Raw genomic sequence first — 15,391 nt, forward strand, 5'->3', positions numbered from 1 at the left:
CAAAAAAAGAAAATTACAGACCAATCTTACTCATGAATATACATGCAAAAATCCTCAACAAAATACTAGCAAACAGAATCCAACAACACATTAAAAGGATCATACACCATGATCAAGTGGGGTTTATCCCAGGGATGCAAGGAATATTCATTATATGCAAATCAATCAATGTGATACACCATATTAACAAATTGAAGAATAAAAACCACATGATCATCTCAGTAGATGCAGAAAAAGCTTTTAACAAAACTCAACACCCATTTATGATAAAAACCCTCCAGAAAGTGGGCATAGAGGGAACCTACCTCAACATAATAAAGGCCATATATGACAAACCCACAGCCAACATCATTCTCAATGGTGAGAAACTGAAAGCATTTCCTCTACGATTAAGAACAAGACAAGGATGTCCACTCTCACCACCATTATTAAACATAATTTTGGAAGTCCTAGCCATGGCAATCAGAGAAGAGAAAGAAATAAATGGAATCCAAATTGGAAAAGAAGAAGTGAAACTGTCACTCTTTGCAGATGACATGATACTATACATAGAGAATCCTAAAAATGACACCAGAAAACTACTAGAGCTAATCAATGAATTTGGTAAAGTAGCAAGATACAAAATTAATGCACAGAGATCACTTGTATTCCTATACACTTACAACAAAAGATCAGAAAGAGAAATTAAGGAAACAATCCCATTCACCATTGCAACAAAAAGAATAAAATATCTAGGAATAAGCCTACCTAAAGAGGTAAAAGACCTGTACTCAGAAAACTATTAAGACACTGATGAAAGAAATCAAAGATGACACAAACACATGGAGAGAGATATATCATGTTCTTGGACTGGAAGAATCAATATTGTGAAAATGACTATACTACCCAAAGCAATCTACAGATTCAATGAAATCCCTATCAAATTACCAATGACATTTTTTACAGAACTAGAACAAAAAATCTTAAAATTTGTATGAAGACACAAAAGACCCCGAATAGTCAAAGCAATCTTGAGGGAAAAAAACAGAGCTGGAGGAATCAGACTCCCTGACTTCAGACTATACTACAAAGCTACAGTAATCAAGACAATATGGTACTGGCACAATACCAGAAATATAGATCACTGGTACAGGATAGAAAGCCCAGAGATAAACCCATGCACCTGTGGTCAACTAATCTATGACAAAGGAGGCAAGGATATACAATGTACAAAAGACAGTCTCTTCAATAAGAGGTGTTGGGAAAACTGGGCAGTTACATGTAAAAGAATGAAATCAGAACACTCCCTAACACCATACACAAAAATAAGCTCAAAATGGATTAGAGACCTAAATATAAGACCAGACACTGTAAAATTCTTAGAGGAAAACATAGGAAGAACAGTCTTTGACATAAATCACAGCAAGATATTTTTTGATCCACCTCCTAGAATAATGGAAATAAAAACAAAATAAACAAGTGGGACCTAATGAAACTTTTGCAAAGCAAAGGAAACTACAGTCAAGACGAAAAGACAACCCTCAAAATGGGATAAATATTTGCAAATGAATCAATGGACAAAGGATTAATCTCCAAAATATATAAACAGCTCATGCAGCTCAATATTAAGAAAACAAACAACCCAATCAAAAAATGGACGGAAGACATAAATAGACAGTTCTATACAGATGGCCAAGAAGCACATGAAAATCTGCTCAACATCACTAGTTATTAGAGAAATGCAAATCAAAACTACAATGAGGTATCACCTCACACCAGTTAGAATGGGCATCATCAGAAAATCTACAAACAACAAATGCTGGAGAGGGTGTAGAGAAAAGAGATCCCTCTTGCACTGTTGGTGGGAATGTAAATTGATACAGCCACTATGGAGAACAGTATGGAGGTTCCTTAAAAAACTAAAAATAGAATTACCATATGACCCAGCAATCCCATTACTGGGCATATACCCAGAGGAAACCATAATTCAAAAAGAAACATGTTCCCCAATATTCATTGCAGCACTATTTACAAGAGCCAGGTCATGGAAACAACCTAAATGCCCATCGACAGACAAATGGATAAAGATGTGGTACATATATACAATGGAATATTACTCAACCATAAAAAGGAATGAAATTGGGTCATTTGTAGAGGTGTGTATGGATCTAGAGTCTGTCACACAGAGTGAAGTAAGTCAGAAAGAGAAAAACAAATATCGCATATTAATGCATATATGTGGAACCTAGAAAAATGGTACAGATGAGCAGGTTTGCAGGGCAGAAATAGAGACACAGATATAGAGAACAAACATATGGACACCAAGGGGGGAAACTGATGGTGGGGGGTGGTGATGGTGGGATGAATTGGGAGATTGGGGTTGATATATATACACTAATATGTATAAAATAGATAACTAGTAAGAACCTGCTGTATAAAAAAATAAATGAAATAAAATTTAAAAACTTTTTAAAAGAGAAAGAAAGGGAAATATCCTCAATTAAATGAGGAAGTCAAAATGGGAACTAGGAGGAAGGGATTGATCACTTTTTCACATAAAATATTAATTATTCTAAAGCAGAGTTGCTGTGTCAAGGGCTGATTTGAGTCCATTATCAATCTCTCAGTCCCCTGTAGAATGTGATTTGGACATTGACCCTATTACATTGTTAGTTACATGCTCTACAAAGGTACCTTCAAGACCCTCCATTCCACAAGGATTGCCCCTGATAAGCCGCTTTCTCTATGTGTATCCTGGAGGTCCCACTAAACTCAGTGACAGCATCTGGAGACAATCCTGAAAAACTTGGGTGACCATCACTGACCAGCACAGAGCTGGCTCACTATAGGGCCCCAGTTAAAATGTTATAAATACAACTGGATCAAACCTTTAAAGCACGAAATTAAAACAATTCTCCTAAGGAAGGAAATCTAAGTTTCAAAAGAGGAACTTCATACTGAGTATCTAACCAGCAACTGATGATGATGTTCACAGATGAATCTGATTGGTTCTCCAAAACTGAGACGACCCAATCCAGGAACTAAGAAATGAGTTCCTTGGTTGGTAATATTTGAGATGTGGGTTGGAGGAGGGTCCTAGTCCTCAATGAGATTTGTCTGCTCCCCTGCACCTTGTCTTCTTCTCTTCTCCTGCATGGTGTGCCTTTGGTTCCCCGCAGGCTCCTGGACAGTAATACTGACAGTGATACTGATGGTGCTGAGCCCGCTCCTGGCTTGGGCTGGAGAGGTAAGTGCACACCTTGGATGGTGAGCTATTTTGGGATGTGGGGGAAGGGAGGGAGTTAGCTTTGTCTGGGTCCAGGCCATGTCACTTAAAACCCTGACATCTTCTTCAGTGACTACTTACCTTTATCATATGGAGCCTCAATTCCTTCCACAAACAAAAGGAGCCTGGGTACTTGCCCTCTTTATGAGACCAGCATAAGGTGCCTTCGTATATATACATATAGGCTATTTCTTGTCAACTCTCTTCTAATAAAACCTCTCCAGCTTACATCCCATTCCTTCGGGGTTTTGAGAGGATTTAGAAGTGCTTTCAAAAATAATCTAAAATGATTATTAATGATTTCAAAATAATTCCCATCCGTGGTTCCCTTTATTCTGTTGAGTTATGCCAGAAAATGGGAACAATCCTCTGAAAATTTTATGGGGACTCAAAAGGAATTAGAAAGATCATCCTAGAAGATCCTGTGTTATGTCCATGGGATCTGTGATGCAGCTACCTCTCGCTAATACGTGAGGATGTATCAAGAGACCTCACCATTGTCTCCTTTTCTTTTCTTTTTTTTAAGTTGAAGTATAGTTGATTTACAATATCGAGTTAGTTTCAGGTGTACAGCACAGCACTTCAGTTATATATATATATTCTTTTACAGATTCTTTTCCCTTATAGGTTATTACAAAATATTGAGTAGAGTTCCCTGTGCTGTACAGTAGGTCCTTGTTGGTTATCTATTGTCTCCTTTTCTTTCTCCCTAAACCCCGCTCTTTATAAGGCCTGTATGCCTGTACTGGAGGTACTCTGACAAAAGTTGAGGTTAGTTTTCTCCCTATTTCTCCTGCGTAAAGCACTCTGTACCTGAAGCAGGGATCCTTAGTACTGAGAATGACCCTGTAGTTAAGGAGCATCTAAGGGGCAATCTATGATGCCTTAAAGAACTCATAAGAACTGAAAACCTGACACAGGTTAGTGCTTATTAGTGCTTATTCTATTTTGAACCTTTCTATCCTATCAGTTTCTCCTATATCTCCTCTTTCTCTGGCCTGAACCCACAAGAAGAGATTTAACTAATATAGAATAAATTATGAAATTATATTTTTATAAACGCCAAATAGTCAAGTATCAGCAATTTCATATGGTTCAAACCATACACCCTGAGCAGGATACAGAGCGTGTGAAGGCTGTTTCCATCCCATAGGGTTGAAAGCCAGTAAGGAAATCAAGGGAACTCACTGGCCTCTTGGAGTCTTGGGCCCAAATTTCATAGGTTCATTCATCATGCCATCTATTTTCCATAATTAGCCATCTTTGGTTACCTCTCCTTCTGGTTTTTCCCTATTCTTTCCCCTACTATGTCATCACTGTTACTAAAAATCCCTGGTTTGCACAAACCCTCAGCACTATAACAGACACATTGGATGAAATGAAACTTCATGAAATGTTCCCTATCTCTTAAAACACCTTTTCCTTACCTGTGAATATTTCTTCCAAGTAGTAAGAGGAGAAAGAGGAAGTTAGTCTGAATTTCTCACAGGAAAGTAAAAGAGACATAAGGTGTCATGATTACAAAAGTATGTTGGAACTGGAGCCCCTCTTGCTTTACCAAGAGCCCCACAAAGATCATTCCCAAAACTATGGCTTTATTCATTTAGATGACAAATACTTTTTTGAACAACTATTATATACTGGGCTCTGTCCTAGGCACAGAGGATTCTATTTGAATAACAGAAAAAAAGTCGCTTATGATCATGGAAGTTACCTAATGACAAGAGAGAAAGACAACAACCCAATAAACATTGAACCAAGAAAAACATTTCAAACAGCAATAAATGCTCTAAAATATATATAAGGGTTAAGGGACTGAGAAAATTGTATTCACCTGACTTCAGTGCAAGTATCTAGAGAGCTCTCCCTGTGACATTCAATTGAGACATAAATGATCAGAAGAAGCCAGACATGGGAAGGATCTAAGGGACAAATGCTCCAGGGAGAGGGACCAAGGGAAAGGTCAAAGTGTGGGAAGATGTTTGCTGTGTTTAAGAGACGGAAAGAAGGTTAGAGGAGCTGAAGCAGAGAAAGCAAGTTGGGGAGTGGAATAAGATGAGGTTAGAGAGAAAGTCAGGAGTCAAATCATGTTAGGCCCTGATGGCCATAGTGAGAAATTTGACTTTTATTTACAGAGCTATATGAAGCTACTAAGGGGTTACAAGGAGAGTCCATTTATATTTATTTTAAAAATTAATTCTAGCTACCGCATGGAGATTGGATTGCAGGGGTTCCAAGTGGAGTCACGGAGACCAGTTAGGAGAGAGTAGAAGGGTTCTCCAGGGAAGATGTGCCTGTGACTTCATTTAGTGTAGTAGCGATGAAGTGAACAGATTTGGGATAGATTGTTGAGTGACTTGTTAATGAATTAAATGGTGGGAGTTGGAAGATAGAAAATCAAAAGCTTATCCCTCAGGATTTTGTCTTGCATGATAACTAGGTGGATGGTGACGCTGTTTATTGAGATAGGGAGGACTATGGACCAGTACATCTCCTTAGACTGGATCCAAAAGTCACCTAATTAATATAAAAGACTCATTTATTGATTTTACCCCTTAGGAAATTTCCAGAGTTTTAGGAGATCTGTGGCAGAAACGTGGATGAAGAACAAATACATGTTTCTTATCATAAATCACAATATCACAGTGACTAATTGCCAAGGCAAAGAAATCAGTCAACTTTGGTTGGACTGAACAAATTTATTTTATTGGAAAAAACAGCTCTTCACTGGGACTGGCTTCCTAAAAAACATATATCATGTAGGACCAAGATTTTCAACAGATATAATATTGGCAAATTTTTCTATGCCACTCTCAGCTGCTCCATAATTGAGAGTGGTTTCTCCAGGACAGTTTTTTCATATGATTTACACCCATGGTTCTCACCCAACGACAGCTCAGCACACTTTCTCCCCGTTCCTTCACCCGCCGCAGAATATTGGCTCCAGATAGAACCATTTTTAGTTGGCACACAGGGGGTTTCTTTTGACAACTAGCGGGTAGAGGCCAGGAAAGCTGATAGACAGGCTACTACGCACAGAACAGCTCCCTCTCCCCAGCCACAAAGAACCACCTGGTCCAAAATGTCTATAGTGCTGAGGTTGAAAACACTGCTTTATATACACTATGCTGCTTCTAAAAATTCTAGACTTACACTTTCTACACACACTCACCTTCCAGTTCAGCTCTTCGTGGTTTTATTTAGCTTGTTTCATTACCCCCAAAACTAGACAGTTGAACAAATTCATTCCTTTCTTTTTGAATCCGTTCAATCAAAGCAAGTTCAAGATCTTCATTTTTATTTTTTGCCTTACACCATGTTTTTCAAAATGTCACGAGTTCTTGGTCATCACATCTCTATTTTATTTCAACAACTTGTCTTTTTAAGTCATAAATAGTGGTGGCTGCTACAATATTTTTCAATAAAATGCCTCAAATTTCTGCAGCAATGCTACTTTAATGATACCAGAAACTTCCTTTTATTCTTCTTACTTTTAAACACAGGGTTATTCTTTAACTCTTTTTGACATTTTCACAATTCAACTAAATCTAAAGACAAAACTATTTTCATTTTCATTTTTGAAAGAAACAAAAACATTCATTTGAAAACATACATGCAACCCAATGTTCACTGCAGCATTATTTACAAATATTCAAGATGCAGAAGCAACCTAAGTGTCCATCAACAAATGAGTGGGTAAAGATGTGGTGTTTATATACACACACACACACACACACACACACACACACAGTGGACTATTACTCAGCCATAAAAAAGAATGAAATTCTGCCATTTGCAACAATGTGGATGGACCTACAGAGTATTATGGTTAGTGGAATAAGTCAGACAGAGAAGGTCAAATACTCTATGTTATCACTTATAAGTGGAATCTAAAAAATAAAACAAATGTATATGACAAAACAGAAACAGATTCACAAATACAAAGAGTGAACTAGTGGCTACAAGTGGGGAAATAGAAGGGGGGAGAGGCAAGATAAAGGTATGGGATTAAGAGATACAAACTACTATGAATAAAATAAACAAGCAACAAGATATATTGTACAACACAGGGAAATATAACCATTATTTTGTAATAACTTTAAATGGAGTATAACCTTTAACAATATTGAATCATCTTGTACACTTGGAACTAACATAATGTCAATGATACTGTAATTTAATACCAAAAAATCAAAAATATGTGTATTCATATGACATATATGTGTATATTTATGTCTATATGTATCTTTACACACAGTGAAGCTACAGAACCACATGTAACCAATAAGAGCTCTGAGACACTTTTGACCCCTTCCCTCAACAGGTCAGATTTGCCAAACGAATTTTAGCAGCAAATTTTTAGAAAATTTGATTTTCTGAGCTGTCCAGATTTGGAAATGCAGAAAAGGGATTGTGGACCTGTATTGGGGTTATGGTTTTAATCTCCTAAAACTCTTCAATAGTTCTCATTACATTTAGCATAAAGTCAAAATTCAAAAAAGGATTTTAAGTGCCTGGTTCCATGTGATTTTTCCAGTCTAATCTTTTCCCCTCCTTTTTCTCACTCCCTGTGCTTCCGTGAACTTTCTAGAGGAAGTTCATCAATTCTTTCAGCTTTTCCACACAGTATTACCGTTACCTAAAATGTGTCTCTCTTTTTCCCCTAAACACACACACACACACACACACACACACACACACACACTTCCTCTAGCTCACATCCACGTAAGCTTTTATGTTACCACTTAAAGTGGTCTTCAGAGATGACTTCTCTGGCACCCTAACCTAATTTAGGTCATCCTATCATTCTCTGCTATACGAATGCCACACTTTTATCCTGACATTTCTCACTTCTGTATAAATTCTTGCGTGTTTGGCTTTTGTCCATCACTCTCACTAAATTTTAAGCTCCACAAGTGGAGGGGAGACGGCTGTGTTCCCTTCCTTGGAGTCCCAAGGGACAGCAAAGTTTGGGCACAAACACAGCCCTAACCAAGTACTTACAGAATGAAGGAGGCTCCTAAGAGGATATGGTGATGGGGCAAATCCCGGTCCAGTTCACACTTGGAGATGTCCAGGCGAGCATGGAAGCCAAGTGGAGCCCGAATGGCTCAGGAGCAGAGGGGTCTCTTCCGCCCAGCACGTCCTTCCTCCACCGCTGGCAGGTGGAAGATGAACCCGTGGGGTGCCGGTAGAGCCTCCGAGGGAGTCCTAGCGCCCCCGGCCTGAGCCTGGTGGGCGTCACCGCCAGTCTCTTCCCATGCGCCCGGGTGACAACGTCATTCCTGTCCCCACAGCACTTTTCATGGTGCAGGTAAAGTCCGAGTGCCATCTCTCCAACAGCACGCGGCAGGTGCACTTCCTGGACAGGTACATCTATAACCGGGAGGAGCTGGTGCGCTTCGACAGCCACGTTGGGGAGGACCCGGAGGTGAGCGAGCTGGGGCGGCCGGCCGCGGAGCTCTGGAACCGCCAGAAGGATGCCCTGCAGCGGGCGCGGGCCGCCGTGCACACCTTCTGCAGGATCAACTACAAGTTCTTGGAGAGCAGCACCGTGCGGCGGCGAGGTCGGGGCGGGAGTGGGGGGTGACAGAGACAGAGAGACACAGAGACACAGAGACAGAGGGACTGAGTCCAGGCTGAGTGTGTAGGATTGTGGACAAATACAAGTTAGGAGGGTACACGTGAGAGCCTTCTGTGGGAAAACTAATGTGAGACTTTGTCGACGTGTGCTGGTGAGAGGGGAGAGAGTGTGTGTATGGTGGGGGGAGTGGGCCTGGGGTCTGAGAGGACCGGGAGGGAGCGGGGTATGGGGAGAGGGATGCAGGAGAGAGGGCTCCAGGCATCCTCCACTGCCGCCCTGGGAGAGTCTGGGGCAGGGGAGACGGAGGAAAAGGCTGGCTGGGGTGGATGATCAGAGATGCGGGAAGGGACCTCCAGGTGTCTGTGGTTGGGGGAGGGTAGGGGAGGAGAGGTGAGGAATGTAAGAGGCTTGGGAGAACGTGAGAGGAGCCCCAGTCTGCTCTGGGCACACACCTCCTTACTCCTGAAACCCCTGAAATAAATGTGCCGGCGTGGGCTTCCCTGGTGGCGCAGTGGTTGAGAGTCCGCCTGCCGATGCAGGGGACACGGGTTCGTGCCCCAGTCCGGGAAGATCCCACATGCCGCGGAGCGGCTGGGCCCGTGAGCCATGGCTGCTGAGCCTGCGCGTCCGGAGCCTGTGCTTCGCAACGGGAGAGACCACAACAATGAGAGGCCCACATACCGCAAAAAAAAAAAAAAAAAATGTGCCGGCGTCTGTGTGCAGGCGCGTTTCTTTGATAATGAAATTTGTGAGGGAGACTAATTAGGGGTGCAGCGGAGAAGAACCTCCCACTCACCTCCGACCTTTCTGAGGCTACTTTTAGGTCTAAATTTCCAACTACTCTTTTGCTTTCTTAGTGTGTATATTTTTACATATTTGAAATGATTGTGAAGCTAGCTTTTCAGATACAATTTTGTTAGTTAATAATACCATACTGATGTTACTATTTTTATAATGCTAATAGTACTTAAGTAGTTGTGTTTTCCCTTTGTATGGTTGTAAACAATTTACCTCACATTCCCCATTGTTAGATTTTATTTTCCATATTGCCACTTAGTTGGAAATTTATCTTATTATTTTTAACTTACATTTCTTTTATTTCTAAAGTTCTTCTCTCTTCCCCCCACCCCCAATTGTAATGACTGCTCAAAGCATTATCTATTAATCTGTTGCCACTAGGGTTCTAGTGTTTTTCTCAGTCATTTTATGGGTTGTCTATGCAGTAAGATTATTAACACTTTGCTGATACTTGATTCAACATTTTCTCCAGTTTGTGGTTTCTATTAGATCCTGTTCAATATTTTCCATATAAAGAATTTAACATGTTTTACTTACTGAAATAGAAACTGAAAAATTGTGACTAATGATTTACCATCAATCTTAAATCTGCTATTTTGTGGTACTGTACAAATGTGTCCCCCATTTCTCCTTTTTTTTAAAATTAATTAATTAATTTATTTGTTTGTTTTGGACTGTGCTGGGTCTAGATGCCACACGAGGGCTTCTCTAGTTGTGGCACGCAGGCTTAGTTGCAGTATGTGGGATCTTAGTTCCCCATCCAGGGATCAAACCCAAGCCCCGAGCATTGGGAGGGCGGAGTCTTAACCACTGGACATCCGAGGAAATCCCTCTCCTTTCTTTTAAAATAATTGTATTTATTGAGGGCCTGAGAGTGCTAGAGGTTGTCTCAGATGTGAAGAGTCCCAGACCCTGCCCTGATCTCAAATGTCAGTTTAGAAGGAGAGAGAATTCTAAAACGATAACAATTGCAAAACTAGATGTGGCTTTTGGGGGGGAAAAAAAAAAGAACAAGAGAGAGAGAGAAATCCATCAGCTGAGTATAAAACAATAAAAAACTTTTTAAATGATTAACTTTCCTTGTTCCTTTTCCTCTGCAGGACTCATGCTTTCCTTGAGACACAACTCATAGAGTTAGAGAATGACCTCTGTCTATTTCTGCTTCTCAGGGGAAGAACCATTTCTGTGCTATTCTAAGATGTGAGTCCATTGAGGCAGTGTAACCAGGATTTCAGACTCTATATCTCTATCTACCCCACTACTGTTCCCTAATTTACCCTGAAGCTGTGAATCACACTTTCTTTCACAGTAAAAACATTCAATAAGTAACTGACATATACTGAAAGCTAAGTTCTGGCCACTTCTTTTTTTTTCTTTTTTGGCCCCCATGTGCAGCTTGTGGGACTTTAATTCCCTGACCAGGGACTGAACCTGGGCCTTCAGCAGTGAGAGCAGAGTCCTAACCAATGGACCACCAGGGAATTCCCCCAGCCATTTCTTTACATAGTTTAAGTCCATTAACTCTTTTTTTTTAATATGATGATCAATATTTTTTATTGAAGTATAGTTGATTTACAATGTTGTGTTAATCTCTGCTGTACAGCAAAGTGATTCAGTTATACATATATACATCCTTTTTAAAATATTCTTTTCCATTATGGTTTATCATAAGATATTGAATATAGTTCTCTGGGCTATACAGTAGGACCTTGTTGTTTATCCATTCCATATACAGTATAATAGCTTACATCTGCTAACCCCAGCCTCCCACTCCATCCCTCCCCCAGCCCCGCCCTCCTTGGCAACCACAAGTCTGTTCTCTATGTTTGTGAGTCTGTTTCTCTTTCATAGATAAGTTCATTTGTGTCATATTTTAGATTTCACATATAAGTGATATCATATGGTATTTGTATTTCTCCTTCTGACTTACTTCACTTAGTATGATCATCTCTAGGTCCATCCATGTTGCTGCAAATGGCATTATTTCATTCCTTTTTATGGCTGAGTAGTATTCCATTGTATATATGACTCATTTAACTTGAAGAGGTAAATTCATATCATTATCCTCCTTTAGAGGAGAGAAAACTGAGGCACAGAGGGATTTAAAAACTCTCCCAGGATTAACCAGTTAGAAGTGAGCCTGGATTTGAACCCAGGCAGCCTAGTTACAGAAATCACCCTTTTATTGAAGGCACGCTGTGTCTTGCAAAATTTGTAAATAATTCAACAATAAGTACCTGTTCTGAATTATGAAAAGAAACCCCACAATTTTGCTCAACATCTCTCAACTCTAATAGGCCCTGTTTTAAGGGTTAAATTAAAGACCCATGACACTGACTTCTCCTAAGCCACATGGCAGCCTGGCCTGCCCAAGGCTGCATCTGGTCAGGAGACTTACTATCTCCCTCACTATTCCCTCTACATTTTCTCTCCTACTGGAGCCTACAGTGACTGTGTATCCTGCAAAACCCAGCCCCTGTGGCACCACAGCCTCCTGGTCTGCTCTGTGAATGGTTTCTATCCAGGCCACACTGAAGTCAGGTGCTTCCAGAATGGCCAGGAAGAGGAGGCGGGGGGTGGTCTCCACAGGCCTGATCCCTAATGGAGACTGGACCTTCCAGACCATAGTGATGCTTGAAATAGTTCCTCAGAGTGGAGAGGTCTACACCTGCCACGTGGAGCACCCCAGCTGGATGAGCCCTGCCACAGTGGAATGGAGTGAGAAGCTTTCTAACCTCGAAAATTCCTTATCCATCAGGGAGGAGACTTGCTTACCCCCGAGTGTCAAGTTTCTCCTCTTCCCACAGCATATGTGCATTTGCTCCATGTTCTTCTCTCCTTCAGCTTAGGTTATTGGGGCTGCCCAGTGATACCCTGTGATAGAAATCCCCTGATAGTTTACAGACATCCCATGATGGTTTCTACAAATACCTATACTCCTTGGGGAGGCAGTTCTGCCTGACAAGCAGAATAGAGGATGTCCCTGTTTTGAGCCTCCCATGACATCACAGGTCATGGTCACCCCTTGGTCCCGGACACCAGTCCCCTGTGTTGGGCTGGGCTTGTGCTTCTGACACTCCTGCTTTGAGATGTTATTGTGACCTGAGAAGGGGCACATTCTCTACAGGGATGTTCCTGACCTGAGGGGAGTTCAATCTCATCCAGTCCCAGGCTCCTCATCCAACAGATGTTGAAGACGTGTGTTGAAGATGCCAGGGCTGTGATATTTAAACGATTCACTGCCTGAACCTTGTAGCCATTCCTTTTCTAGGAATGGCCAATTATTCTAGTTCTTTCAGATCAGGCTTCTACCCCCAGTCAAAGCTCTCAGAGTCTCAGAGAAGTTGTATTCAGGGTAAAAATCACCCAAACTAGCTTCTTTTCTCAGGGACACGGTATGAACCTTCACAAGGCAAGATGCTGAGTAGAATCGGGGCCTGTGTTATGGGTCTGCTCTTCCTTGGGGTGGGGCTGCTCTTAATCAGGAATTAAAATGGTAAGGAAGCTGTTATTAGCTGAGATGCCCTGCAGGTTTTTTGGAGGAAGAAGTATGCCTTTGCTCAGTGAGTTCTCTGAATATCGATGACCCTATCCTACAGGGTCATCATACAGGGACATCGATATTCAGAGGGCACATTGAGCAACCTTTACCCAGTCGATCTCAAATTTCCTGGAAATCCAGAAATCAACAGTCCACAGTTATTTATGGGTGAAATATAAGAGGTGATGGCCTGTAGAGATAAGAGAAGGGTTATCATGCATGGAGATCTCAGATGGAGATCCTGGGGCAAATGCAGGAAGAGACGCTAAGCCTGATGAAATGATGCTGGATTTGTGTGACGGAAGCTTCCTAGGTCACATGCTCTCAGGGACTTCTCTCCTCTCCTCTCCACCCTGGCATCAGGTGATATGGGTGGTGATGTAGAGAAATCTCAGGTGAGAGGGGGGAGTCAGGGGCTGGGGACATTGTATCCGGGGACAGACTTTCCTCTGTATCTTTTAAGTATACATCCTCCCTTCCCTTTCCTAGGATACTCTGGACTTCAGCCCACAGGTAATGCCCTTTCATCCTCTTTTAGATAGATTTGGCCTCCTAGAAATGGTGGTGGAGATGACAAGACAGGAGACAGATAAAATGAGAAAGACTTTGAATTCTGATTAGGCGGTTTGCAATAAAGCTTTGCACCAGCTAATAAGAGAACAGACTTGTGTTTGCCAAGGGGAAGGGGGTGGGGGATGGATGGACTGGGAGTTTGGGGTTAGCAGATGCAAACTATTACATATAGGATGGATAAACAACAAGGTCCTACTGTATAGCACAGGGAACTATATTCAGTATCTTGGGATAAACCATAAAGGAAAAGAAAATGTGTGTGTGTGTGTGTGTGTGTGTGTGTAACTGAATCACTTTGCTATACAGCAGAAATGAACACAGCATTGTAAATCAACTATACTTCAGTTTAAAATAAATAAATAAATAATATAAGAGGCCTGTGCTTTAAAGTATCTTTGGCTCAGGGAGGCTTAAGAATGATTTCCGGGCTTCCCTGGTGGCACAGTGGTTGACAGTCCGCCTGCCAATGCAGGGGATACGGGTTCGTGCCCTGGTCCGAGAAGCTCCCACATGCCGCAGAGCGGCTGGGCCCGTGAGCCTTGGCCACTGAGCCTGCGGGTCCGGAGCCTGTGCTCCACAATGGGAGAGGCCACAACAGTGAGAGGCCCGCGTACCGCAAAAAAAATAAATAAATAAATAAAATAAGAATGATTTCCCCCTTCTTACTACAGGGCTTTAACATGAGGCCCCCAAAAAGAGGGAAAGAAGCAGCATGAAGAGGTAGGTCTGGAAACACCCCCTCTCCTCTGTCTCCTGTAGGACTCCAGAGCTGGAGCGAAGATGGTGACACTCAAGCAAGAACCTTCTGTCCCATCAACTAGAGGTGATCGTACTAAGTGAAGTAAGTCGGAAAGAGACAGATACCATATGATGTCACTTCTATGTGGAATCTAAAATATGGCACAAATGAACCTATCTACAAAGCAGAAACTGACTTATAGACATAGAGAACAGATTTGTGGTTGTCAAGGGGGAGGGGAGGTGGGGGAAGAATGGAGTGGGAGTTTGGGATGAACAGATGCAAACTATTATATATAGGTTGGATAAACAACAAGGTCCTAATGTATAGTGCAGGGAACTATATCCAATCTCCTGTGATGAACCATAATGGAAAAGAATATAAAAAAGAATGTCTATATGTGTGTAACTGAGTCCCTTTGCTGTACAGCAGAGATTGGCACAGCATTGTAAATCAACTCTACTTCAATAAAAAAAAAAATTAAAAAAAAAAGAAGAACCTTCTGTCCCAGCTTCTTCACAGCACGAAAAGGTTTCCTGCTTAGCACTCATTCTTCACAAGAGTACTTTCTCAGGATCTGGTTTGCTCAGGATCTGGTTGAATGACCCTGCAGGAAATGTCCTGGATGGCTTCCTCAGCCCCTCACCTGGACCTGGAAGTTCCCACTGTTGATTCCAGTACCTTATTTCATTCTTTCCTGATCCTCTTTGTTTTCTACGCTTGCTGCCTCCTTTGGCCCACATTTCCTTATATTTATTTTCTGGAATACACAGGGAGTGAATCTTCTGCTTCATACAGCATCAAGGACAAGAAATAGAAGGAAAAAAGAAAGGGAGAGTTGCATCACAAAACAAAGATGGTTTTCATTTACATTCCGGAATTTTGGACACA

The 15,391-nt window shown here is 41.5% G+C and overlaps 1 pseudogene across 1 annotated transcript; it reads left to right on the plus strand.

Annotated features, from left to right (window-relative positions):
* Positions 1-3,130: 3,130 nt before the first annotated feature.
* On the plus strand, positions 3,131-14,582 carry LOC309813131 (DLA class II histocompatibility antigen, DR-1 beta chain-like; annotated as a pseudogene). Its single transcript has 4 exons — positions 3,131-3,226; positions 8,563-8,844; positions 12,096-12,365; positions 14,521-14,582. The product of its transcript is annotated as a DLA class II histocompatibility antigen, DR-1 beta chain-like (transcript).
* The last annotated feature ends 809 nt before the right edge of the window (positions 14,583-15,391 follow it).

The sequence above is a fragment of the Mesoplodon mirus genome, assembly GCF_964341445.2.
Source record: "Mesoplodon mirus genome assembly, chromosome: 12".
Classification (NCBI taxonomy): domain Eukaryota; kingdom Metazoa; phylum Chordata; class Mammalia; order Artiodactyla; family Ziphiidae; genus Mesoplodon; species Mesoplodon mirus.